The sequence below is a fragment of the Cervus canadensis genome, chromosome 5, assembly GCF_019320065.1.
Source record: "Cervus canadensis isolate Bull #8, Minnesota chromosome 5, ASM1932006v1, whole genome shotgun sequence".
NCBI lineage: Eukaryota > Metazoa > Chordata > Mammalia > Artiodactyla > Cervidae > Cervus > Cervus canadensis.
This window is the reverse complement of record NC_057390.1, coordinates 55,889,088-55,916,463: the sequence shown is the minus strand read 5'-3', so window position 1 is coordinate 55,916,463 and position 27,376 is coordinate 55,889,088. Positions and strand designations below refer to the sequence as shown.

At 34.9% G+C, this 27,376-nt stretch overlaps 1 long non-coding RNA gene across 1 annotated transcript; it reads left to right on the top strand.

The window, feature by feature from the left end:
- Window positions 1-310: 310 nt before the first annotated feature.
- Window positions 311-25,681, top strand: LOC122442627. The gene is made up of 3 exons (XR_006269679.1): window positions 311-463; window positions 11,929-11,937; window positions 25,671-25,681. It is a non-coding gene; the product is annotated as an uncharacterized LOC122442627 (long non-coding RNA).
- The last annotated feature ends 1,695 nt before the right edge of the window (window positions 25,682-27,376 follow it).

Genomic DNA, 27,376 nt, shown 5'->3' with positions numbered 1-27,376 from the left:
AGTTTCATTCTTTTACAAGTGGTTGACCAATTTTCCCAGCACCACTCGTTAAAGAGATTGTCTTTTCTCCATTGTATATTCTTGCCTCCTTTGTCCAAGATAAGGTGTCCATAGGTGTGTGGAGTTATCTCTGGATTTTCTATTTTGTTCCATTGATCTATATTTCTGTCTTTGTGCCAGCACCATGCTGTCTTGATGATTGTAGCTTTGTAGTGTAGTCTGAAGCCAGGAAGGTTGATCCCTCCAGTTCCATCTTTCTCAAGAATGCTTTGGCTATTTGAGGTTTTTTTTTTTTTTTTGTATTTCAATACAAATTGTGACATTGTTCTAGTTCTCTGAAAAATATCATTGGTAGCTTGAGAGGGATTACATTGAATCTATAGATTACTTTGGGTAGTATATTCATTTATACTATATCAGTTCTCCCAATCCATGAACAAGGTATATTTCTCCATCTATTTGTGTCATCACTGATTTCTTTCATCATTGTTTTATAGTTTTCTTCATATAGTTCTTTTGTTTCTTTAGGTAGATTTATTCCTAAGTATTTTATTCTTTTCATTGTAGTGGTGAATGAAATTGTTTCCTTAATTTCTCTTTCTGTTTTCTCATTGTAAGTGTATAGGAAAGCAAGGGATTTCTGTGTGTTAATTTTATATCCTGCAACTTTACTATATACATTGATTAGCTCTAATAATTTTCTGGTGTATCTTTAGGGTTTCTATGTAGAGGATCATCTGCAAACAGTGAGAGTTTTGCTTCTTCTTTTCCAATCTGGATTCCTTTTATTTCTTTTTCTTCTCTGATTGCTGTGGCTAAAATTTCCAAAACTATGTTGAATAGTAGTGGTGAGAGTGGGCACCCTCGTATTGTTCCTGACTTTAGGGGAAGTGCTTTCAAATTTTCACCATTGAGGATAATGTTTGCTGTGGGTTTATCATATATGGCTTTTCTTAGGTTGGTGTATGTTCCTTCTATGCCTGCTTTCTGGAGGGTTTTTATCATAAACGGATGCTGAATTTTGTCAAAAGGCTTTCTCTGCATCTACTGAGATAATCATATTGTTTTATCTTTCAATTTGTTAATGTGGTGTATTACATTGATTGATTGTGAATATTGAAGAATACTTGCATCCCTGGGATAAAGTCCACTTGGTCATGATGTATGATCTTTTTAATATGTTGTTGGATTCTGTTTGCTAGACTTTTGTTGAGGAATTTTTCATCTATGTTCATCAGTAATATTGGCCTGTAGTTTTCTTTATTGTGTGATATCTTTGTCTGGTTTTGGTATTAGGGTGATGGTAGCCTCATAGAATGAGTTTGGAAGTTTACCTTCCTCTGCAATTTTCTAGAAGAGTTTGAGTAGGGTAGGTGTTAGCTATTCTCTAAATTTTTGGTAGAATTCACCTGTGAAGCCATATGGTCCTAGGCTTTTGTTTGTTGGAAGATTTTTTATTTCAGTTTCAATTTCTGTGCTTGTGATGGGTCTGTTAAGATTTTCTATTTCTTCTTGGTTCAGTTTTTGAAGGTTATACTTTTCTAATAATTCGTCCATTTCTTTCAAGTTGTCCATTTTATTGTCAAATAGTTGCTGATAGTAATCTCTTATGATCCTTTGTATTTCTGTGTTGTCTGTTGTGATTTCTCTATTTTCATTTCTAATTTTGTTGATTTGATTCTTCTCTCCTTTTTTCTTGATGAGTCTGGCTAATGGTTTGTCTATTTTATTTATCTTCTCAAAGAACCAGCTTTTAGTTTTGTTGATTTTTGCTATAGACTCCTTTGATTCTTTTTCATTTATTTCTTCCCTAATTTTTATGATTTCTTTCCTTCTATTAATCCTGGGGTTCTTCATTTCTTCTTTTTCTAGTTGCTTTAGGTGAAAGTTCAGTTATTTGTTTGACTTTCCTCTTGTTTCTTGAGGTAAGCTTGTATTGCTATGAACCTTCCCCTTAGCACTGCTTTTACTGAATCCCATGGGTTTTGGGTTGTCATGTTATCATTCTCATTTGTTTCAATGCATATTTTGATTTCTTTTTTGATTTCTTCTGTGATTTGTTGGTTACTCAGAGCATGTTGTTTAGCCTCCATATGTTTGTATTTTTAATAGTGTTTTTTTTTTTCTTCCCTATAGTTGACATCTAATCTTAATGCATTGTTTCAGAAAAATGCTTAAAATGATTTCAATCTTTTTGAATTTACCAAGGCTAGTTTTCTGGCCCAGGATGTGATCTATCCTGGAGAAGCTTTGGTGTGCACTTAAGAAGAAGGTGAAATTCATTGTTTTGGATATCAGTTAGGTCTAACTGGTCCATTGTATCATTTAAAGTTTGTGTTTTCCTATTAATTTTTTGTTTGGTTGATCTATCCATAGATGTGAGTGGGGTATTAAAGTCTCCCACTATTATTGTGTTACTGTTAATTTCCCCTTTAATACTTGTTAGCATTTGCTTTACATATTGTGGTGCTCCTATGTTGGGTGCATATATATTTATAATTGTTATATCTTCTTGGATTGATACTTTGATCATTATGTAGTGTCCTTCTTTGTCTCTTTTCACAGCTTTTATTTCAAAGTTTAATTTATCTGATATGAGTATTGCTACTCCTGCTTCCTTTTTGCCTCCATTTGCATGAAATATCTTTTTCCAGTCCTCCACTTTCAGTCTGTATGTGTCCCTTGTTTTGAGGTGGGTCTCTTGTAGACAGCATATATAGGGGTTTTGTTTTTGTATCCATTCAGCCAGTCTTTGTCTTTTGGTTGGGGTATTCAACCCATTTACATTTAAGATAATTATTGATAAGTATGACCCCATTGCCATTTACTTTGTTGTTTGGGTTTGAGTTTATAAACCTTTTCTGTGTTTCCTGTCTAGAGAAGATCCTTTAGCATTTGTTGAAGAGCTGGTTTGGTGGTGCTGAATTCTTTCAGCTTTTGCTTGTCTGCAAAGCTTTTGATTTCTCCTTCATATTTGAATGAGATCCTTGCTGGGTGCAGTAGTCTGGGCTGTAGGTTATTTTCTTTCATCACTTTAAGTATGTCCTGCCATTCCCTTCTGGCCTCAAGAGTTCCTGTTGAAAGATCAGCTGTTATCCTTATGGGAATCCCCTTGTGTGTTATTTGTTCCTTTTTCCTTGCTGCTTTTAATGTTTGCTCTTTGTGTTTGATTTTTGTTAATTTGATTAGTATGTGTCTTGAGGTGTTTCACCTTGGGTTTATCCTGTTTGGGACTCTCTGGGTTTCTTGGACTTGGGTGGCTATTTCCTTCCCCATTTTAGGGAAGTTTTCAACTATCATCTCCTCAAGTATTGTCTCACACCCTTTCTTTTTGTCTTTTCTTCTGGGATTCCTATGATTCAAATGTTGGGGCATTTAACATTGTCCCAGAGATCTCTGAGGTTGTCCTCATTTAATTCTTTTTTTCTTTTTTTCCTCTCTGCTTCATTTATTTCCACCATTCTATCTTCCACCTCACTTACCCTGTCTTCTGCCTCAGTTATTTTACTGTTGGTTCTCTCCAGAGTGCTTTTGATCTCAGTTATTGCATTATTCATAATTGATTGACTCTTTTTTATTTCTTCTAGATCCTTGTTAAGCATTTCTTGCATCTTCTCAATCCTAGTCTCTATTTATCTGTAACTCCATTTTGTTTTCAAGATTTGGGATCATCTTTGTTATCATTATTCTGAATTATGTTTCAGTTAGACTCCCTATCTCCTCCTCTTTTGTTTGGTTTAGTGGGCATTTATCATGTTCCTTTACCTGCTGAATATTTTTCACCTTTTCATTTTATTTATATTGCTGTGTTTGGGGTGGCCTTTTTGTAGGCTGGAGGTTTGTTGTTCCTCTTTGTTGTGGAGGTTCCTCCCTGTGGGTAGGGTTTGGACTAGTGGCTTGTCAAGGTTTCCTGGTTAGGGAAGCTTGCATCTGTGTTCTGGTGTGTGGAGCTGGATCTCTTCTCTCTGGGATGTATGAGTTTTAGTGAGTTTTGGGGTGTCTATGGGCCTGGTGTGACTTTGGGCCATCCCGTTTTTTAATGCTCAGGACTGTGTTCCTGCCTTGCTTGAGAAGTAGTGTGGTATATCTTGCTCTGGAACTTGTTGGCTCTTGGGTGGACCTTGGTTTCAGTGTAGGTATGGAGGCTTTTGGATGAGCTTTTGTCAATTAATGTTCCCTGGAGTGTGGAGTTTTCTGATGTTCTCAAGTTTTGGATTTAACCCTCTTGCCTCTGGCTTCCAGTCTTTTTCTTACAGTAGCCTCAAGACTTCTTTATCCATACAGCACAGATAATAAAACATCTAGGTTAATGGTGAAAAGATTCTCCACAGTGAGGGACACCCAGAGAAAGAGAAGAGGGAGGAGGGAGAGAGAGGTGATCAGGAGGAGAAAAGTGGGAGTCAAAAGAGGGGAGAGAAATCTAGCCAGTAATCAATTCCCTATGTGCTCTCCACAGCCCAAAACACCCAGACAGTTTCACAGATTTAAGTAGAGAAGAGAAGGGGGATGGGGGAGATAGAGGTGACCTGGGGGAGAAAATGGAGAGTAAAAAGGGGAGAGAGAAATATAGCCAGTAATCGCACCCCTAAGTAAAAATGAGTACTGAAGATTAGATTCTTAAAGGTGCAAAATTGGCAGAAAATACCAAAAAGCAAAGATTAAAAATCTAGAGTAGAGGGGTTAGACTCTCAAAAATACAATATTAAAAATACAAAACAAAATCAATCACAAAAATTATAATATATATATATGAAATTTGCTTTAAAGATAGGGTCTTTTTTGCAAGATAATAGTAGGCTATAAAAATGAAAATTAAAGGTGTAATAAAGAACTTAAAAATAAAAAAACATTAAAATGGTAATAGTAAAAATATATCTAAGAATTTCTCTGGAGCTGTTGGGGTCAGTTTGGTTTCAGATAGTTCCTTGTCCCAGCTTGTATTTCTTCTCAAGGTCTATAGACCCCTTCCAAAGCTTAGTCAATGTCAACTTCAGAGTTTTAATCTGTTGCACCTGTCACTTCCAGATTGGTTCCCTCTTCTTTATTTTGGCTTCCTCTATTTGCAAGTCTCTTCAGTGTCTAATTTCTGGCCTGACACCAGGGGAAGAAGGTGGTCACTTATTTAGGCTCACTTGTTAAGCTGTGTTGTGGGGAGGGAGGAATTCTGCAAACAAATATCACTGTTGTGTGTGGGGAGCACTCGCAGTGTATGGACGATGCTGGGTCTGCAAACTTATTATTTTTTGAAAGTATTCATAATAACCATAATTTATATAACTTTTTCCTAGTGGCTTAGATTATTATAAAAATGAGTTATATTCATTTGATAAAGTGATGTAAGAAGGGAAGAAGTTTCAGATCTCATCAATTAGATACTAATGGATTTGAACAGATAGATTTCTATCAAGAAATACATTCCAGCTATTTTCTTCTATAAAAACGTTTAACTTCCCCATAGATACACAAAGTAGCCCTGTAATTTATGACTCAGGAAACTGAGGCATAGAGAGAGAGATGCCTAGTTGGTATCCGTGCTATAATACAAACAAAATCTGGTCCTCAAAGACATGGTTCTTCCTACTCTTTCGAATGCACCTATGAATGTATTTGCTTAAATATAGGTCTGCAAAATGACATGTAAATAGGTAACATTATATATAAAACATATGTATTACATACATGGTTTCTTAGAGCTTTATAATGATATAATCCAAAAATGTAAATCACCTTCACTAAAATATTTGATTTATAAACAAATTTTTTATATTTAACAGCAAAGCAAGTAAAAAGAATTTGCCTACTAAGACGGATACTGAGAATGGATTTGAACAATGTTTCTCTAACTTCCTATACAGATTACATGGGCATCTTGTTAAAATGTAGATTCTGTTTCAGTAGGTCTGGAGGGGGGCCTAAGAAGCTACATTTCTAACAAGCTCTAGGTGATGCTGATGCTGTTTAGCCATGAACTACACTTTAAGTAACAGTGGATTATAGGGTCTAATCATTTACAATTCAAAAAGCTAACCTTTCTTTATAGGAGGAGCTATTAAAATGCTTATAGAAATCTACATAAATAATTTTAAACTATATTAAAAATAGCAAGCAGTAAAATGCATTTTGCTGTATGACCTTTTTAATCTTCATTGATTAGACTGGCTAACACTGGTACAAAGTCCGCAGTGTCTGTTGTTTCCATATATCTACATAAAATGTTCAGCTTCTGTTACTCTCAGCAGGTAAGGTCTCATTAGCACCTGTGATTTAAAAAGCCTGAGCTTCTCCCAGCGAGATGCAGTTTTATTAATACATGCTATATTTATATATCTCTCACTTTATGATGTTATTATGTGCAACCAAATGTATAGTTATTTCTCTAGGACCTGTTTACTTCATAAATATTGACTGCTAAAGGTGTGAATCTTACTAGAGCCTTTTGCATAACTATGTGAGAGTAAACATTAAACAAAAATGACTTAAGAATAAATGAAAATGGTAACTTGGATTAAGTGGAAAGTGAGATGACAAGAGTAACAAAATAATAGTTGTGAAATGAACATGTTTGCTAGCTGCTATTAAATATGAATGCTATTATTTTTGAATAAATATATAGATTTCTAACTATCACTTTCAGGAGAATTTTTTTTAAATTAAATATAGTGTCTGAAATACCTTTATTTGGCTTTTCTTCGTGCTGTGGTGTGACAGTAAAGGTTTAACAATTAGCATTCTCTAATAAAAAATTCAAATATGCAGCATTTTAAGGTTTCCTTAGTGTAGAAGTTCACCAATATCAATTTCTAGCAACCAACACGACATTGCTGAACATAGAGTAAATAAAGAGGCTCAAGTGGGCTCTTCCAAGCCAGTAGAAGCTGTTTGTAACACACCACTGACATTGACTCAACAGCAATGTATGCCATTGTGCTTTAACAATATTGTATTGTAATAATTGTCAATGTACATTCTTTGTGATACCTATTATATGTTTTTAATAATAAAATGTGGAAAATGCAAGCAAGATAAAGACAAAATTAATAATAAATCTAACATTGGAAATATAATAAAACAGGAAAGCCAAGAAAAAAATGGACAAGTTTTTAGGAGCATACACTTGCCAAGACTAAATCAAGAAGAAAAAAAAGAAAGAAGCAATTTCAGTAAACCAAAGAAGATATACAGATGGCTAGCAAGCACATGAAGAGGTACTCAGTATAATTAATCATTAGAGGAATGCAAAACAAAAACACACTGAGATATCTCCTCACACCTGTCAGGATGGCTGTCATCAAAAGCCTAGAAATAACAAATATTGGAGAGAATATGGAGAAAAAGGAACCTTGTAGACTGTTAGTGGGAATGTAAATTGGTACAGACACCATGGAAAACAGTATGGAATAGCTTAAAAAAACTAAAAGAGAACTAACATATCCATCAATTCCACTCCTGGGTATGTATCTGGAAATGAAACATTATTTCCAAAAGGTGTATACATGCCAATGTTCATAGCAGTACTATGTACAATAGCTAATATTTGGAAACAACCTAAGTGTCCTTCAACAAATGAATGGATAAAGAAGATATGGTATATGTGTGTGTAATAAATGCAGTGGAACATCACTCAGCAGTTAAAAATAATGAAATTCTGCCATTTGCATAAACATGAATGGACCTGAAGAACATTATGCTTAGTGAAATAAATCAGATAAAAAGTAATGTACAATAAAATATATTTTGAATCTAAAAAATAAGACAGAAAAAGGTACGTAGCAAAACAAACTCACAGATATAGAAAAGCTACTAGTCACTAGTGAAGAGAGTCAAGAAGAGAGGGGGCAATTTGGCGGTGTATGATGCAGAGATACAAATTACTATATATTAATACAAAATATATACACTACAAGAATACATTGTATAGCACAGGGGGAGATAGTTATTATAATAATTTTAAATGACTATAATCTGTAAAAAAACATCATTTGAAATTTAAGTTCATTTTCAGACACAGTGAAATATTTTTTCATACAGCAGGCTTTGTAGTTAATCAGTTCATTTCAGTTGCTCAGTCCCGTCCGACTCTTTGCGACCCCATGGACTGCAGAACACTAGACTTCCCTGTGCATCAACAACTCTCAGAGCTTGCTCAAATTCATGCCCATCGAGTTGGTGATGCCATCCTCTGTCATTCCCTTCTCCTCCTGCCTTCAATTCTTCCCAGCGTTAGGGTCTTTTCCAATGAGTAAATTCTTTGCATCAGGTGGCCAAAGTATTGCAGCTTCAGCTTCAGCATCAGTATTTCCAATGAATGTTCAGGACTGATTTCCTTTAGGATGGACTGATTGGATCGCCTTGCAGTCCTAGGGACTATCAAGAGTCTCTCCAACATAACAGTTCAAAAGCATCAATTCTTCTGTGTTCAGTTTTCTTTATAGTCCAAGTCTCATATCCATACATAACTACTGGAAAAACCATAGCTTTGACTAGATGGACCTTTGTTGGCAAAATAATGTCTCTGCTTTGTAATATGCTATCTATGTTGGTCATAGCTCTTCTTCCAAGATGCAAGCATCTTTTAATTTCATGGCTACAGTCACAATCTGCAGTGATTTTGGAGCCCCAAAATAAAAAGTCTGTCACTGTTTCCATTGTTTCCCCAGCTACTTGTCATGAAGTGACGAGAACAGATGCCAAGAGTTAATAAAATGTTCAGTGAAGTTAACATACATGAGTTATGTTAATGTATCATGACAACAAATAGTATATCATTCATAGTAAAAATATGCTTGCAAAAAATTTTGTTTCCTGGATTTTAAAAACAAACAAAAAAAAATCTACAATGATGCTTTTAAAAAAAATTAAATAATGTAAAGTAGGAAGACCAGAAGAGAATCAATGTTATAGGATCTCTCTTCAGATCCAGGTGTTTTTAAACTAGTTTCATATTTGGTTTATTGTTTGCCTGTGAAAAAATATAATTAGTTACTTAGTTGGAGCATTTAAGACAACATATTTAACTTGGGGGTCAGAAATATTTATATACTTGTCTTAACTTCCTAGTAGAAAGAAAGAAGATGCTTTAGCTAAAGACAAAGTATAAAGTTTACTCGCTTCCTAGATTAAAAAGTGGAGGAGGAATTTAAAAAGTATCAAGGAAACTGACAAAAGCTGAAATGGAGTGCATTTCCAAAGTTTAATCCTATGGGATCTTTCAGGATATAGAAAACTTCAGTGTGAACTGGTTAAATCTCCCCCTGAGTAGAGAGCTCATTAGACAATGATTATCACTTGCTCTTCATTTAAATAAATGTGGAATACATTTATATCAGACACATTTGTGATGTTCTTAACTGCCTGTGTTTATAGAATAAATATAAGAGCCTCTCCAGGAAGAGAATAGTCTATATACTCTCATAGGAAAAAAATCAATCTATAAGCACATTGTTCTACTGAAAAAGATGGATTCTCAGATCTCTTTCTTTCACCCCAATATTATAAATTTTTTTCACAGACATTATAAGAGAATAAACTGCATTAAATATGCACCCACAAAAAGTGTGTCCGATCCTTTGTGACCCTATGGATTGTAGCCCACCAGGCTCCTCTGTCCATGGAATTCTCCAGGCAAAAATACTGGAATGGGTTGCCATTTCCTTCTCCAGGGGATCTTCCCCACCCAGGGATTGAACCTGGGTCTCCTGCCTTGCAAGCAGGCTCTTTACCATCTGAGCCACCAGGGAAGCCCATGCATCCACAGAGGACATAGCAAGTAGTTTGACTCAAGCTCACAGGCTGTTACTTCTACTCTTTCTTTGACTTTCTAGTTTGAAAAAGAAAAAAAAAAAACTTTTCACTATATTTCAGTAGTACAGTTTTTACATTCATTTCAATAAAAGAAAATCCTTGTATCTGAACTCTCTTTCATCACAAGAGTAGAATTCTAGCCACCTTAAAAAAAAAAAAATCAGTATGTTCTGTACTCTGTTATGAAGGTGTTAACAGAGTTCTTATTGTCTCATGATTTTTTTTTTTTTTTTTTTTACTTTGTTACATATTGGTATTTTCACTAAACTTCAGGGTTAGGACAAAGCTATTGTTTTTAGGAAAACTTTTCAAGTGAAGGAAGAGTAAAAGGAACATGTTCATGGATCAGTCATGACTTAGAGGCAATCTTATGGAAATTTCCCTTGTGAAACATGTTAATCTGAGTCTCAGATAAAACTGTGCAAGAGTAGATTATTCAACTTGAGGAAAAGTAAGTTCATTTTGATAGAAGAAAAAAACTAAAACGGACAGAAGCTAAGTTTATGTCTCAAGAACTATTCATGATGCTGCTTGGATATTGGTTATTCTTTTTTATCTAAAAAATACAGCATTTTTTTCAGCTGTTCTCAGGCAGCAGAATGAGATAGGGGCATATACTATGGCCTTCAGGTCTCCTAGAACAGTAGTCTTCTGAACTTCCCTCTAAAGGGGCCATTACCCACTGATCTGATAATAGGCAGGGTAGCATATTAATGAAATTCAAATAGGTAGGAATTTCTGGTCTGGACTTGTCTAGACAAATGCATGCCACTGATATTTTGTGAAATCAGTCAACAAAAACTCATTGGTATGATGACAATTATATTACAAACGACTCAATAAAAAAATGCCCTGATTTGCCATTTCTGTGGTATAACTATTCCCATCTATGTTTACTTAAAGCTAAGAGTATATTACTGGACATTGGGGGAAAATAGGCAATAGCATGTCATCATATTTTATTTATAACATATTGAAACAATAGAATATATAATCTCAAGGGTATGGATAATAGTAAAATATAGGAACTAGGAAGTAAGTTTGCATATTTAAAGGATTTACATTTTTAAAAATAATGTATTAAAATGTACATTTTTTCAATTTAATTTTAATAATCAGTTTGAAAACTTCCTGAAAATTGAAAATTTTTTTCTTATGAGTCAGTTTAAGCCAGCTCTAGGAGATTATCAAATACAGTCACATATACATATATGATGTGAATGTATGTACATCTTAATCCAAGCTGCTCTGTTACAAACAAATTGTAGTAGTTAGCCTTATATCTAAGGTCTGTAAATCTCTTTGTAAAATACTATTTCCTTTGCGAGCCTTGCTTTATAGCTTAGAGGACTGTTTTTAAGGCTCCTTATAAAACAGAGCGCTAAATTTCTAAACCTCCACTACTTAGCGCCATCTGAAACTAAATACAGGATATCTGAGAACACAAACATACTTGTCATTAGCCAAAATAATACTCAATTCTTACATGATACTTTTGTCTGAATATAATATCTAGGGTCCTATCTTGATATGCTATAGTAAAATTCTTATCGAAAATACCATCAATTTTTTCTATCAGGAAAAATTCTCCTTGCTTGTTTTCTTCCTTCCTAACCTTATTCTGTCTTCAAATGCCCATGTTAAGAAAAGGATTTCACAAATAGATTGGAATAATCTCCTCAACAGCAGATAGTATAATCCTATACAGCACACAAAGGAACAGAATTTGACTCCATTTGTTTTCTTTTATACCTTCTTTCTTTCCTTCCTTCCTTTCTTTTTAAAATTTTTACTGAAAGTTCCACCAAAAGGAGAAAATGTACTGGTGTTCTCTGTGACCTAAATGCTACTAATGAAGTTAGTTAGCAGTGGAGGAATATGACATAGATATTGAACTTTATGAAAACATACACACACATATGTAAATATACAGGAGAAGAGAAGTGAAGTAATTTGTCCAGGGTTAAGTAAAATCTGGTAAGTGTTAATATTTGAACCCAGGTATGCCTTGTTCTAAAGCTCATTCTCTCACTAACTCATCTCAACTTGGTTCTGATTAAAACTCAAAATTATATGAGCATTTAACCCAGGGAGTTAACTAAAGCTGCATGAAATTTATTCCACAAGCATTCCTATGTTTCAAAGGATATCAGTCAAATCTCAAAAACATTGAAGTTACTTTCAAGGGGGGAACACTATGGGAGAAGACTACTAATATAAAATGATGCAGAGAGTAAATAAAATAAATCAAATTAATTCATTGACAAAAAATCAGGTAATTTACCACTTGTTCATAAGAATGTTCCTATTGCATCATTATCCAATTTAATCAAATTTGTGCAAGTTACATATACAGACATGATCCAAGAAAGTGATTTTCAAAAGTTCTTGAACGTGATCCGCAGTAGAAAATACACTTTATGTCATTACAGAGTACACACACACACAGACACCCCCCCCCACACACACACACATTGTACTAAACAATATTTATCCTTTTTAGGTGAAATTTCCCATATTTTACCTATTCCATTTTATTCACCTGACTCCCTAAATTGGTTTCAAGCCTAGTAATAGATTGCAACCCACAATTTGAAAATCATTTCTGTGGCTATCTGGCACAGCATTTTTGGTAAAATTTTCTGCCCCATCTTTTTGTTGTTGTTATTCAGTTGCTAAATCATGTCTGACTCTTTGTGACCCCACAGATTGCAGCATGCCAGGCTTTCCTGTCCTTCACTATCTCCCAGAATTTGCTCGGATTTATATCCATTGAGTCAGTGATGCTTTGTAACCATCTCATCCTCTACTGCCCAATTTTTTCAAGTTTTATAAGCATCCAGGTCTTTTCCAGTGAGTTGGCTATTCGCATTAAGTGGTCAAAGCATTGGAGCTTCAACTTTAGCATCCGTCCTTCCAATGAATATTTAGTGTTGATTTCCTTTAGGACTGACTGGTTTAATCTCCTTGCTGTCTTAGGGACTCTCAGAAGTCTTTTCCAGCACCACAATTCAAAGGGGTCAGTTCTTTGGCACTCAACCTTCTTTATGGTCCAACTCTCACATCCATACATGACCACTGGAAAAACCATAGCTTGACTATTGGACCTTTGTTGGCAAAGTGATGTCTCTGCCTCTCAGTACACTGCCTAGATTTGTCATAGCTTTTCTTCCAAGGAGCAAGCATCTTTTTTTTTTTTTTCATTTATTTTTATTAGTTGGAGGCTAATTACTTTACAATATTGTAGTGGTTTTTGTCATACACTGACTTGAATTAGCCATGGATTTACATGTATTCCCCATCCCAATACCCCCTCCCACCTCCCTCTCTACCCGCTCCCTCTGGGTCTTCCCAGTGCACCAGGCCAGAGCATCTTTTAATTTTGTGGCTGCAGTCACCATCTGTAGTGATTTTGGAGCCCAAGAAAATACAGTCTGTCACTGCTTGCACCTTTCCTCCATCTACTTGCCAGGAAGTGATGGGACTGGATGCCATGATCTTTGTTTTTTGAAGGCTGAGTTTTAAGCCAGCTTTTTCACTCTCTTCTTTTACCCTCATCAAGAGACTCTTTAGTTCCTCTTCACTTTCTGACATTAGAGTGGTATTCTCTGCATATCTGAGGTTGTTGATATTTCTCCTGGAAATCTTAATCCCAGCCTGTGATTCATCTAGCCTGCATTTCACAAAATGTACTCTGCGTGTAATATACAGCCTTGCAATACTGCCTTCCCAATTTTGAACCAGTCCATTTTTCTGAGTCTGATTCTAGCTGTTGCTTTTCATGGGACAGACAAGGTGGTGTGGTATTCTACCTCTTTAGGAATTTCCCACAGTTTGTTGTGATCCACACAGTCAAAGGCTTTAGTATAGTCAATTAATCTTATATATAAAAAAAGTCAGTATCTTTGGTTATGTCATTTCACCATATCATAGAAACTGAGATGAAGAAATTCTACAAATTACCTAGTATTAGTTATTATCTTTTGCTTTATTCACACTCAAATATAGTATTATTTGTCTATATTCATTCTATGCAATTAATAAAATTCATTATAATTTTTGTTAGCTTTTGTTGAGATACAGGGCTTCCCTCTTGCTATTGAGCAACAATTCTACTCTGAAACCTAATTGTCTTATCATTGATGCGAAATCTGGCATCCATATGTTCTTTCCTACAGAACATCTCAAATATTTGAAGAACTATTTTCTGTGCCAACTTATTTATTTATTCTAAAATATATATAGCCTGGTTATTTAGTAACTTGCATATGACATGATCTTGAGTATCTTTTTTTCTCCCATTTACTCTCTGGAATTCACACTGTCATTACATTGTCATTACAGTACTTTGTACAGAACTTAACACAATTCTTAAAGGTTGTCTCTCACTAACTCATTTTAACTCTAACTCTCCTAAGATTAAAAACTTTTATTCTCAGACTTTTCGTATCCCCTTTACCTGGGCTCATTGTCACTTGTGAAAAATTTATTATGAGACATAAAATGCAGATTTAAACTATGAATTTCATCTTTGAGATGACTTTCAAATAGTGCTTACCAAAAAAAAAAAAAAAATCGCTAAGCTGCTCAAAGTTGATAGATTATGTCAGCCAACATACTTTCTCCAAAGCATATGCCTCCAAATGATCTATTATAGGTCACTTAGACTGTCTTTGGTATTTTTTTTTAAGTTGAAAATGGAAATGTGTGGTGTAAAGAATATTTTCTTTAAATGAAATTTTCATTGGAGGTGAAAATCTAGAATAGTGATCTAAAATTTTCTCTTCTCCTTAAAAAAATCAATTGAAACAAAGTAAAACAATTAAACAAAAAACTTTCATCTACGTAGTGACTCCAGGTTTGAATGAGAAGGAATTTGGACACAGCGAGTCTGTTGTGGTTGGTGGCATAGTCCAGTGAAATGAATTGATGGCTTATTATAATAATTAAAAGAATGAAATTAGCTTAGAATGACTATAAAATCTTTAATAACAGTGCCAAGTAGACCTGTATTATATCATATATATTTTTCATTTATTTAACACCTTTTTTTTTGAGTACATAATTGTGTTGTTTTTTGTTCATTTTAACCCAACATTTTTGTGTTATAAATAAATTACTATTGGAAGACTGATGGGTCACCATTTTAATGGAACTTCCTGCTGTTTTGATGCCTTTCTTTTATGAATCTATACTGATCTGAAGTTGCCATTATAACTCTTTTTCTACCATGTAAAGTTTAACTGGGGATAACTTGAAACAGAGAGTTTCTTTTTTCTTCTAGGTAAAATTATTTTTGTATTATACCAATGCCCTTTCCAAACTCATTTTTTCCAACTCTCAATTTCACATGCCATAATTTAAATGCCATGCATCACTGGGTCCAAACAGATCAATTAAATAAGCATTGGAGTGGGAATTGGCTTATGGTAACATCCTAGACATTCAGAGAAAAACTTTGAAAAGCACAATGCTAGACTCCATGACTATATCAATAGGTTTCAAGAGAGAAGATTATGATTGAACAGAAAGATCTGAAGGCTATATGTGCAGAGAAATAAAGTATTAGTTTCTATGTCTTTATTTGAAGGGAGAATGACAAATTCATTAGCATAAAATACATTAGAATAAATATTGATTTACTACAATGGACTAAAATGTATTTTGCAGTTTCCAAATACTATAAAAACAGAGTGGAGAGGGAAGTATATCCTCTGGCATGGCCTTAGTTACAGACATAAAACACAAGTAACAAACAATAGGCGGTAGTGCCTTTCTTTTCTTTCACTTTAACACTTTCTTGATGTGAAAAGAGAGTAGCTTCTTTAATCAATACAATTAACATAACTTCAGACATAGCCTTACATTTTATATTCTTGGCCCCTTTCAAAGTCCCCCTTCTTCCTTGCCAGCACATCAATATCATGGTCCTATTCTGGCTTTATCTGGTATTAGTATCCCAGATTTTAGCTTCGGATAGTCTTCTCATTTTATTTTTAGTAGTTTATCACATTCCAATCCTAGTCCGTGAGCTTATTTAGCCCCTCTCCTTTTCTCTCTCTCCCTTTCCTTGTTATTGTCATAGTTTTTTAGGAAGATAGTTGAAGGCGAACCAGAGGCTATAACTTCTTGATATCCTATGTGGAACTGCCAATTATCCACTGATGAACTGCTGATTAAGTTTCCAAATTACAGCTAACTGACCAAACCAGATTTTAGCTACATTGTTATCTCCTAAAGATGCAGCAATTTATACAGCAAATATATATGTCCTGTTTGTTTATACAAAGTAGAAATGTAATTCAGACAAGCAAGATCAACAGATTATCCAAAACACCATTTAAAGAACTTCTGCACATAAAACTTAAATTCTAGCTAGTGAATACTTATTACACAAGAACCACAATTCTTAGATTGTATACAGTATATACCCTTTTCTGTGCACATTGTTGTCACATCTACTTACTGTACTTCCTCTATTCTTCACCATCAGTTCAGTCACTCAGTCGTGTCTGACTCTTTGCTACCCCATGGACTGCAGCACGCCAGGCTTCCCTGTCCATCACCAACTCCCAGACCTTACTCAAACTCATGTCCATTGTTGATGCCATCCAACCATCTCATCCTCTGTTGTTCCCTTTTCTTCCTGCCTTCAATCTTTCCCAGCATCAGAATCTTTTCCAATGAGTAAGTTCTTTGCAACCGGTGGCCACAGTGTTTCAGCTTCAGCATTAGTCCTTCCAATGAACATTCAGGATTGATTTCCTTTAGGATTGACTGTGGTTGGATCCCCTTTATGTCCAAGGGACTGTCAAGAGTCTTCTCCAACACTACAGTTCAAAAGCATCAATTCTTCTGTGTTTAGCTTTGTTTATAGCCCAACTCTCATATCCACACATGACTACTGGAAAACCCATAACTTTTACCAGATGGACCTTTGTTGGCAAAGTTGTCTCTGCTTTTTTAATATGCTGTCTATTATGCTTCACCATATTATTGCAAATAACATTTACCTGGCACCTTTCCATATATATATATATATATATATATGTTTTAATTAGGTGATATGTGAGAAACTGAAGACAGGGGTTTCATGACCCCACTCTCTCTATTTTGGGCTGAATCTATGTCATTGTCTACATTTTTGCTGGATTTGAGCCTCCACCCACTCCCACCTGCACTCCCACCCAAGAACAGCTCTTCCATCCATGGACACAGTTCCCACTTGAAGCCCTCATTGTTGTTTTAACTTCATCTAAGTTAAATTAGAGGTTTTGGAAAGACCCTTTCCTCTTGTTCTTCCATTCCCAGAAAGGTAGGAACTACTATAGTCAATTTGAATTACATTACCTTTTGTTGCTATTGTTGCATATTGATCTCTTAAAAGATTTTTAGTTACTAGTTTCATTTATTGTGTGCATACGGAATTGCAAGCTTAGTCATTCAACCATCCCTGACTCTTTACAACCCTTTGGACTGTAGCACCTCAAGCTCCTTAGTTCATGGGATTCTCTAGGCAAGAATACTAGAGTGAGTTGCCATTCTCTCATCCAGAGGATCTTCTAGACCCAGAGATGGAACCCGTGTCATCTGCACTGCATGTGGATTCTGTACCTACCGGGTCATCAGGGAAGTCCCCGTTTATTGCATGTGTTGAACTAATTAGAGTGGGCTCTTTATTCTGACCTGAGCTAGACTGATATGTTTTGAAGTGTATCTGTGTATCTGAATGAATCTGTATGAGTGGCTGGGTTTCAACTTCAATTAGATTCTCAGGCATAGCACTTTGAATGTTCTTTCTGGAATGTAAGAAAGAAGGTTTTTTCCTCCACTCAGTTTCGGCTCTCCTGCTGGACATGTACAATGTCCATTTATCTAAATAAGTGACAGAATGAATAGATCTATTATGTTAACAGCTAAATGAAAACTCTTGAATAACTATCAGAGAGTGAGCTCATAAGGTCCTATCCCTGACTGAAGTAGATCCGACTTAATCTATGTAATATAGTCTGGAGTCGGGGAGCCTGATTCTTCCAGGTACTTTTTTTCCTTCTTTTTCAAGAACGCTTTGGTTATTCACTGTTTTTTGTGTTTCCACACAAATTGTAAAAAAAACAAAACAAAACAAACAAAAAAAAAAACTGTTCTAATTCTGTGAAAACTGCCATCTATAGATTGCTTTAGATATAATACTCATTTTCACAATATTGATTTTTCCAATCCAAGAACATGGACTATCTCTCCATTTGTTTGAGTCATTTTTTATTTATTTTATCTTATGGTTTTCTGAGCACAGATTTTTAGCCTGTTATGTAGGTTTATTCCAAGGTGTTTTATTCTTTGTTGAAATGGTAAATGAAAATAGGAAAAAGAATATTTACAAATGAAGCAGCCAACAAGGGACTAATCTCCAAAATACACAAACAGTTCATTCAGCTTAGATATATAAGCCTGATCAAAAACTAGGCAGAAAATCTAAATAGAAATTTCTCCAAAGGAGAAATACAGATGGCCAAGAAACACATGAATATATGCTCAACGTCACTGATTTTTAGAGAAACCCAAATCAAAACTACAATGAGATTTCACCTCCCACCAGAATGACCATCAAAAAAAAAAAAAAAAAAAAATACAAAAATTAATACTGGAGAGGACATGGAGAAAAGTGAACCCTATTATATTGGTGGGAATGTTGATACAACCACTATGAAAATCAGTATGGAGCTGTTGTTGTAAAGTCACTCAGTCATGTCCGACTATTTGCAAACCCATGGACTACAATACGCCAGGCTTCCCTGTCCTTCACTGCCTTCCAGAGCTTGCTCAAACCCATGTCCATTGAGTCAGTGATGCCATTAAACCATTTCATCCTATGTGGTCCCCTTTCCCTTCTGCCTTCAATCTTTCCCAGCATCAGGGTCTTTTTTAATGAGCCAGCACTTCCCATCATGTAGCCAAAGTGTTGGAGAATCAGTTTCAGCATCAGTCCTTCTAATGAATATTCAGGATTGATTTCTTTTAAGATTGATGGTTTGACTTCCTTGCAGTTCAAGAGACTCTTAGGAGTCTTCTTCAACACCACAGTTCAAAAGCATCACTTATTTGGCTCTCACATCCATACATTATTCCTGGAAAAACTGTAGCTTGACTATACAGACCTTCATAGGCAAAGTTATGTCTCTGCTTTGTGGCTTAGCTGGTAAAGAATCTGCCTGCAATGTGGGAGACCTGGGTTTGATCCCTGGGTTGGGAAGATTCCCTGGAGAAGGGAAAGGCTACCCACTCCAATATTCTGGCCTAGAGAATTCCATGGACTGTATAGTCCCAAGGGGTTGCAAAGAGTTGGACATGACTGAGTGACTTTCACTTTTCACTAGATTTGTCATAGCTCTTTTTTCCAGGGATAAAACGTCTTTTAATTTTGTGGCTGTTGTCACTATCTGCAGTGATTTTGGGGACCAAGAAAATAAAGTCTGTCACTGTTTCCATTGCTTCCCATCAATTTGTCATGAAGAGATGGGGCCAGATGCCATGATATTAGTTTTTTGAATGTTTAGTTTTAAGCCAACTTTTTCATTCTCCTCTTTCACTTTCCAAGAGGCTCTTTAGTTCTTCACTTTCTGCCATAAGGGTGGTGTCATCTGCATACATGAGGTTATTGATATTTCTTCTGACAATCTTGATTCCAGCTTGGACTTCATCCAGCCCAGCATTTCTCATGATGTAATCTGCATATAAGTTAAATAAACAGGGTAACAGTATACAACCTTGACATACTCCTTTCCCAATTTGGAACCAGTTCATTGTTCCATGTCCAGTTCTAACTGTTGCTTCTTGACCTCCATACAAGTTACTCAGGAGGCAGGTAAGGTAGTCTGAGATTCATATCCTTTCAGAATTTTCCAGTTTGTTGTCATCCATCCAGTCAAAGGCTTTAGTGTAGTCAGTGAAGCAGAAGTAGATGTTTCTCTGGAATTCTCTTGCTTTATCTATGATCCAACAGATGTTGGCAATTTGAATTCTGGTTTCCCTGCCTTTTCTAAATCCATCTGGAAATTCTCGGTTCATGTACTGTTGAAAAATGGCTTGGAGAATATTGAGCATTACTTTGCTAGCATGTGAAAATTGTGCAATTGTGTGGTAGTTAGAACATTCTTTGGCATTTTGCTTCTTTGGGACTGGAATGAAGATTGATCTTTCCCAGTCCTGTGACCACTGCTGAGTTTTCCAAATTTGCTGGATATTGACTGCAGCACTTTCACAGCATTATCTTTTAGGATTTGAAATAACACTGCTGGAATTCCATCACCTCCATTTGCTTTGTTTGTAGTGATGCTTCCTAAGGCCCACTTGACTTCCCACTCCAAGATGTTTGACTCCAGGTGAGTGACCACACCATCATGGTTATCTGGGTCATTAATATCTGTTTTGTATAGTTCTTCTGTGTATTCTTGCCACCTCTTCTTAATACCTCCTGCTTCTGTTAGGTCCATATCATTTCTGTCCTTTATTGTGCCCATCTTTGTATGAAAATGTTCTCTTGGTATCTCTGATTTTCTTGAAGAGATCTTTAGTCTTTCCCATCCTATTGTTTTCCTCTATTTCTTTGGATTGTTCACTTAGGAAGGCTTTCTTATCTCTCCTTGCTATTCTTTGGAACTCTGCATTCAGACAGGTACATCTTTTCTTCTCGCCTTTGCCTTTTACTTCTCTTATTTTCTCAGCTATTTGTATGACCTCCTCAGACAGCCATTTTGCCTTTTTGCATTTCATTTTCTTGGGGATGGTTTTGATCACCGTATATGTATAACTGATTCATTTTGCCATACACATGAAATTAACACAACATTGTACATTAACTGTATTTCCAAATTTTTTTAAAATACTGTTTTGAACATAATTAAGTAAGGAGTATATAGTAAATGCTATATACTAGTAAAATGCTAAAGAAATTTAAGACAGCTATATGATCAAATATCCATAATAAAAGCAAGTTCTTGACAACTATTCCTATCCTACTTAATCTTTTTAAAAGAAGAAAAATAAGGAATTCTATAGTCTACAAAGAAAATTTTCATATAATTTTATTAAACAGATACTTTGTCAAATCTCTAGCTTTGTAATCTGTCTTGTCTGCATGATGGTTTTTAACCCTTTTAAACTTTAAAAAAACTTCTTAAAAATATCTATATTATTCAATGCTATTTTTCAAGCCTCATCAAAATTCAGAAGTCACTCAATATTTTAATGCATTTAATTAAACACTGAAGACTCTGTCTCTTAGATCAAAGTAAGTTTAAAGTAGATAGACCCAATGAAGTGAAGTCAGTTTTCCTTAAGAACAATCTCATTGACAGGTGCACAAAGAAGTGTCCACTAGAATTTAACTACGTGAAGTAAATCCAGTGCATTGAATTTCATATGGTACTTGACACAAAGTAGATGTTTCAGTTAAATATTAAGATTTTGTACAGAAACATTTTATTCAAATTAATAATTTGTAAGATATAGATGTAAACCTCTGACACAATCTCTTAATCATTCCAGCTGAGTGGGCACATATATTTAGGAATGTGGACCATTTCAGTGTCTCCAATTACATCTCCTTCAACAAAGGTGTTTCACAGTATGCCCTGGTGAATTGAAAGGCATTTCAAGTGTCAAGTCAATATGCTCAGTTGCATCCAACTCTTTGTGACCCTATGAACAGTAGCCCATCAGTCTCCTTTATCCATGTACTCAAAGCAAAACAAAAAGCAGCATCAGTGATGGCCTCAAGATGTGACAGGAAATTCAGCTGAGGTCCTTCTGCTCTTGATCTGGAATAGTCTTGATAATGTGCTGTACCTCTAGACCAACTGAAGTTTCTGGGCCTCAATGATCTGTATGGATAAACAGGGAACTAGTAGTTTGGGGATGTAAAGTAGAATGTCTAATTAAGGATACTGATGACCTGAAGGGGTTACAGGAACTTTCATTTTATTCTCTTCTTTTGACTTTAATATCACTTATAGACAAATAGCCAAGGAAGGCCTGTAAAGTTTTTTAGGCTTGTTAACATCTCATTTCCTGGACACCGTTAGCTTCCAGTAATCCTTATTTTTTTGACTCATATATGTACTTTGTTCTGACGTTTGTATATCATGACATTGTATACAATGACCAAATTCTGTCTTGATGCTGGGGCCACATTGGACCTGGAAACAGCAATCTGCATTGTGCTCTATCAACTTCTCTGGCCATAATCTAATTTTGCTAGTACCAAGACACTATGAATTGTAATTCCAATATACTAAGCCTTGAAGTAAAATTTTAGGCTTTACTTAAATGTTTTAGTAAAACAAGGTAAAATACAATTTACATTAGTATTAACAAATAGATGAAGTATAGAGCCAAACTGTTACCAACTTCTATAACTGTGGGTCTCGCTTAGAAAATCAATTTCTACTTTAAAAAATGAATTGGCTATAGTTTCCAAACAGCAGATGAGTAGGTTTGGATCTAATTTTCTGCTATTGCCAATCTAAATCTCATGATGTCCTAATTTGCCTCTTCCCTCTGTCCTTCCATTGGTCTTCAGATTTGCCATACCAACTGCTTTTCTATTCATTCTTTCTGTATCTTCCTCTATCTCATAATTTAGAATCCCCTTTGTTTTGCCTGATAATGCTCTCAACCTCAGAGAAAAGGTTGCATATTTAACTTTATGTATACTTTAATTCCTAGAAGTGCCACCAGAATGTAATTTTCCAGGAAACATCAGTGATTGTTTTTAAAGAACTTACATGTTAGAAACAAAAATTACTGATTCATTTCTGCAGGATGTCTTAGAGTTAAGCATGAGGTATCTAACACAGTTGTAGACTATTAAAGATGACTTCAAATTTATTGTCACTCCTCCCACTGAGAGGTGAGGTCCCCTGGCCTTGAATATGAATTGATCTCAGAGACTTGCTTGACCAATGTAACGTGGCTAGAATGTATTTTACTCTGTGACTTCTGAGGCTGAGTCATAAAAACATATTGGGATCCTGCCCAGGTTTCTGGGAACTCATGTTCATAGAGCTCTCTGCCATCATGTAAAAAATCTAGCTACACTCTTTCAGAGACCGAATGAGAGGCCTGAGACTATTTGGGGAAGTAAAGGGCCCAGCTATGCCCAGTGTTCAAGCCATCTCTGCTAAAGTGAAAGACATCTCAATGAAGCCATCTTGGCCATCTGAACCACAAGCTAAATACCACTGAGTGATTCTTGTCAATGCTGTGTTGGAGCTAAAAGATCCCACTGTAGAACTTTCCCCATTATTTCAAAGACACACAATAATGAAATATATTTGTATGACTATTGCTTCAGTCCACTAACTTTTGAAGATTGCTGGGTATAGAGCAAAAGATCATTGAAACACAGTTAAACATCAGTTGGTCAGATAGATGACCAGTGACAATAGTAAGACTCCTTTCAGAGCACTTATTACCTATAGTCAAGATGCAGGTTATATTTGGCATTAGATAATCCAAAATTTTGTGGAAACTACAGGAATAACATTGGTGTACTTCAGCTACCAGTAAATATTTAAGTCATAAAGCATCTTGTATTAAGTTCATTCTATCTTATAATCATTATGAATTCCTTTAATAATCCTTTCTTGAAATCAGTAAGTGTGGCAGATTAAGAATGGGAACAACTATGTTTAGAATGAAAGTAACATAATTTAAAACAGCTTCCGTTCAAAATCTCCCTAAGGAACAAATATGGCATATGTATGTGTGTGTGCGGGTGTGCACAATGTATCTCTGCATTTATTTATTTATTGTTTTTGTTATTAAGTTAAAGACAAAACACAGTCTCAGTCTTACTAGTCTTAAGTTATCTAGAAATGCAATTTTTCACATTTTTTTCATTTTTCATTTTTATAACTGTGTCTGCCAGTTAAACAGAGTCTGCTGGCATAAACTCTGAGCCTCTGTTAAGAAACAGAAAAGACGACAGAACAGCAATCAGTACCTAGGCAACATTCTCACATTCTGAGGACATCGCTGATGCTTCTATTTTCTTTTGTTTTGTTTTGAGTACATATATACCTACAGAAACATAAGACTGCCATTGTATTCTACCGCTAGGAAGGAATTGATTTAATAGAACTTTCATGGAAACAGGAACGGGAAATAAAGAAAGGTTATTTATACTAACTGTTTTTAGTAAAATTCAAAATTAAATTGTAGATGAGGTTTACTAACACTTTTCATTTCACCATCTATATCTTACTCTCCCTGCTCCACCATTTTTATCACTTATACTCTTGAAAATCACAAACCAACCAAGCAATCTTGTTTTAAATTGAACACTGTGGCACTGACTTTAGATATTTCCCTTTAACTTTGTGAAATAAGAAAAGTAAGTGAACTATGAAACACTATATAATTTTACCTTAGCATTAAAAATATCTGATCATAATTTCTATGAAATTAGCAAACATCTCTAACATCCAAATGTCCCATGAAAATGTACTTAGTCCTTATTGTTATTAATTTCTTTCAAAATCAATCTATTTAGTTTCTGAATATGAAAATGTAGGAGCTTTTAAAACATGGGCCTTTAAAAAATTCAAATTTCAGTCTAATAGAAGGGACATTTAAAAGCTACAAGTTGAAATATGATAAAAACAAGTTTACATTTTCCAATTCCTGGATGAAGCAATTAGGTTCTAAAGCCAATAATAGGTATATCTGCATGAAAACATAAAATCATAAAATCCTTAAAAGGAGAATCTGAATGGTGGTCCCTAGTGCAGTCTCTCCAAATTGTCATTGAAAATAACTATGAAGATACTAAAAATATAAAAGAAACTTTCGAAATAAAATACATCAAGCTCAACTCATCATCCAAATGACAGATTTAATAGCAAGACCTTGAAGAAATTCTATACTCACAATATGCTAATTAAGAAAAATTTATTCAATTAGCATCTCATAAAACAGACCACTTACAAAATATGAAGGATTATTTATATCTCCCACACTGCATATACATATATTGAAGATTTCAGGGAGCCTCCTCCAACATTATCAAGGAAACTGAATTTCCATGACTTGTAAATATAGGCCAGAATTTGGTTTACTTTTGTCTATTCCATACCTAACCTCCTTTATCACTCTTATAATGTGTTCTCTTGATTTATGAAATAGCACTGCTCTCAAATCTATTGATATACAGGAACCAAAGTGCTGTTTTTTGGGGGTTCTTTGGAGGAACAAACATAGTAAGGTACTCAATTTTGATGATCATTAAAAAAAAAAAGTTTGTGTTAGAACAAAATAAAACAGTGAAACAGTTGGGACATGGAGGTGAGAGAAGCTTTCATTTCTGAAGACTAGATCTCCAGCAGAGAATATTTAACAAGTAGAAGGTGACCTGTGGTTGTAATCATCAACTCGCTGCTTTGCAATGTAAGACCGAGAAAAAATGGAAAATTAAAGAAGTAAAGTAATAATCATAACAAATCAGAAGTCAGGCCTCTGGGAATAAAAATAGGAAGGAAAACTGTTCTGTGAAGATTCAGAAGAAGGGTATGTTTCAGAAAATTATCTTCTAGAAGATGGCATGCGCATTTCACCAGTGGAGGCAGTGAGACAATAGATAATGGTTAGAGGACATTCCTTACACTAAAGACCAAATAATTTAAATGGGAATACTGATCTAAAAGATAGGAGAGCCACAAGTGAGTTGTTACTGAAGAAAATGATTGAATAGAAGAGAAGAAATAAAAAATATTATACAAAATAAAAAGCTATTCTTGAAGAAATATTAATAATAAAGAAGAAATAAATAATAGAATAAACTCCCCAACATGACAAACTTAGGCTTTTAGATTAAAAAAGTTTGAATGTCAGATATACTAACTTTAACAATATCCCCTTGTACCTTGGTGTAATTTATGAACTCATATGATAAAGAGAAATATATATAACCTATACAGAGAGAAGAGTATATGTATAAAAGAAAAAAATATTAGCATAAGGATCAACTTCTCATCCACAATACTGAAAACTAGATGTCCCTGGAATTTACAGACTTCAGAAAAATAGCGGACTATATATTCTGAAAAATAATTTCCAGCTACTGAATTCCTAAACATGCTGGATAAAATAGTGCGGTCTCTCCACACAAAAACAAGCACACAGGCTTGGGTAGTAAGACAGTAAGGGATAAGCAGCCAGTGCAAACTTTGCATGAATTAAAAGCTGCCTAGAAGATATTTGCTGACAAAAATTCATGGGCCAACAATAATGTGGAAGGTAAAATTGACATTCTTGAAGACACTGCAGTGCTTTCATTGTAGGATGGAGCTTGCTAGAAAAATATCTTCCTTCTTGACAAATTGTATTTCTTGATTATACATCTGGCTGGAGAATAAAGGCAATTTCCCACAAGAATTTAAAACCCAGACTTGTCCAATGTATACTTAGGATTTGAATGTACATTATCTCTGAATTGAATACCTCAAGCCCAGAAAATATTTTTAAGTGTTCTCTAGTTAGCAGCCTCCCAGTCCACCAGAGTCAAGCAATTGAAAATTTTCCCTGGAGGAATATAGCTTAAATTCAGACTCATCAGGTCACCCAACAGTTCTCTGAAAAAATAATGCACATGAAAACATCAGAAAATAAACAGAAATAAACCAAAAAATTGGACCTATGAGTATCTCAGATATAGATACTGTCAGGAAGGGATATGAAATAGATCTATGTAAAAGTTAATAAAATTAAAGGATATTAGACTATATGCAAATAATTAGAAACTATAAAAATGGCATTCAACTCTACAATTCTTTTAAAAATGTATGCTTTGTACCAAATTCCAAATGCCTGAGATATTGGAGGCCATTACACTCTTTGCATCACTAATCTAGCATTTAACCTTGGAAAAGATTCAATAATTATACAAAAGAGCACCTCAGGGGTTACCAATATTCGACCTACTACCAATGTAGGGGGCTCTAACTGCAACCAGACAATGCATAAATGTGATTTCTATGATCAGTTTTTTTTTTAATGACCTTTATTTTTAGAAAAGCTTTAGATTTACATAAAAATAATACACAGAATATCCATATACACTGATATCCAATTCCCCTTGTTATTAAAACAGGATCCTAAGCTTGTTATAATGAATCAATGTTAATTACCATTATAATCTAAAGATCACAGCTTATTCAAATGTCCTTTGTTTTTAGGTAGTGTTTCTGAACCAGGATCCCATCCAGAACACCACATTATATTTCACTGTCATGTCTCCTTTGGCTCCTCTTGGCTGTGACATTTTTTCAGGCTACCAGTTTCTGATGATTTTGTCAGTTGAGAGGAGTACTGATCAGGTATACTACTATAGAATGTTTCTCAACTGAAATCCATTTGATGTTCTCATAGTTAGTTAGATGTGGGTTATGAGTTTTGAGGAGGACAATCACTATAGTAAAGTGCCATTTTCATCAAATTTTATTAAATTTTTTTAAAGGAAAATACCTGCCCAACTGCCTGAAATACACCCAATAAGCCCAAAGTGGGAAGCTGCAAT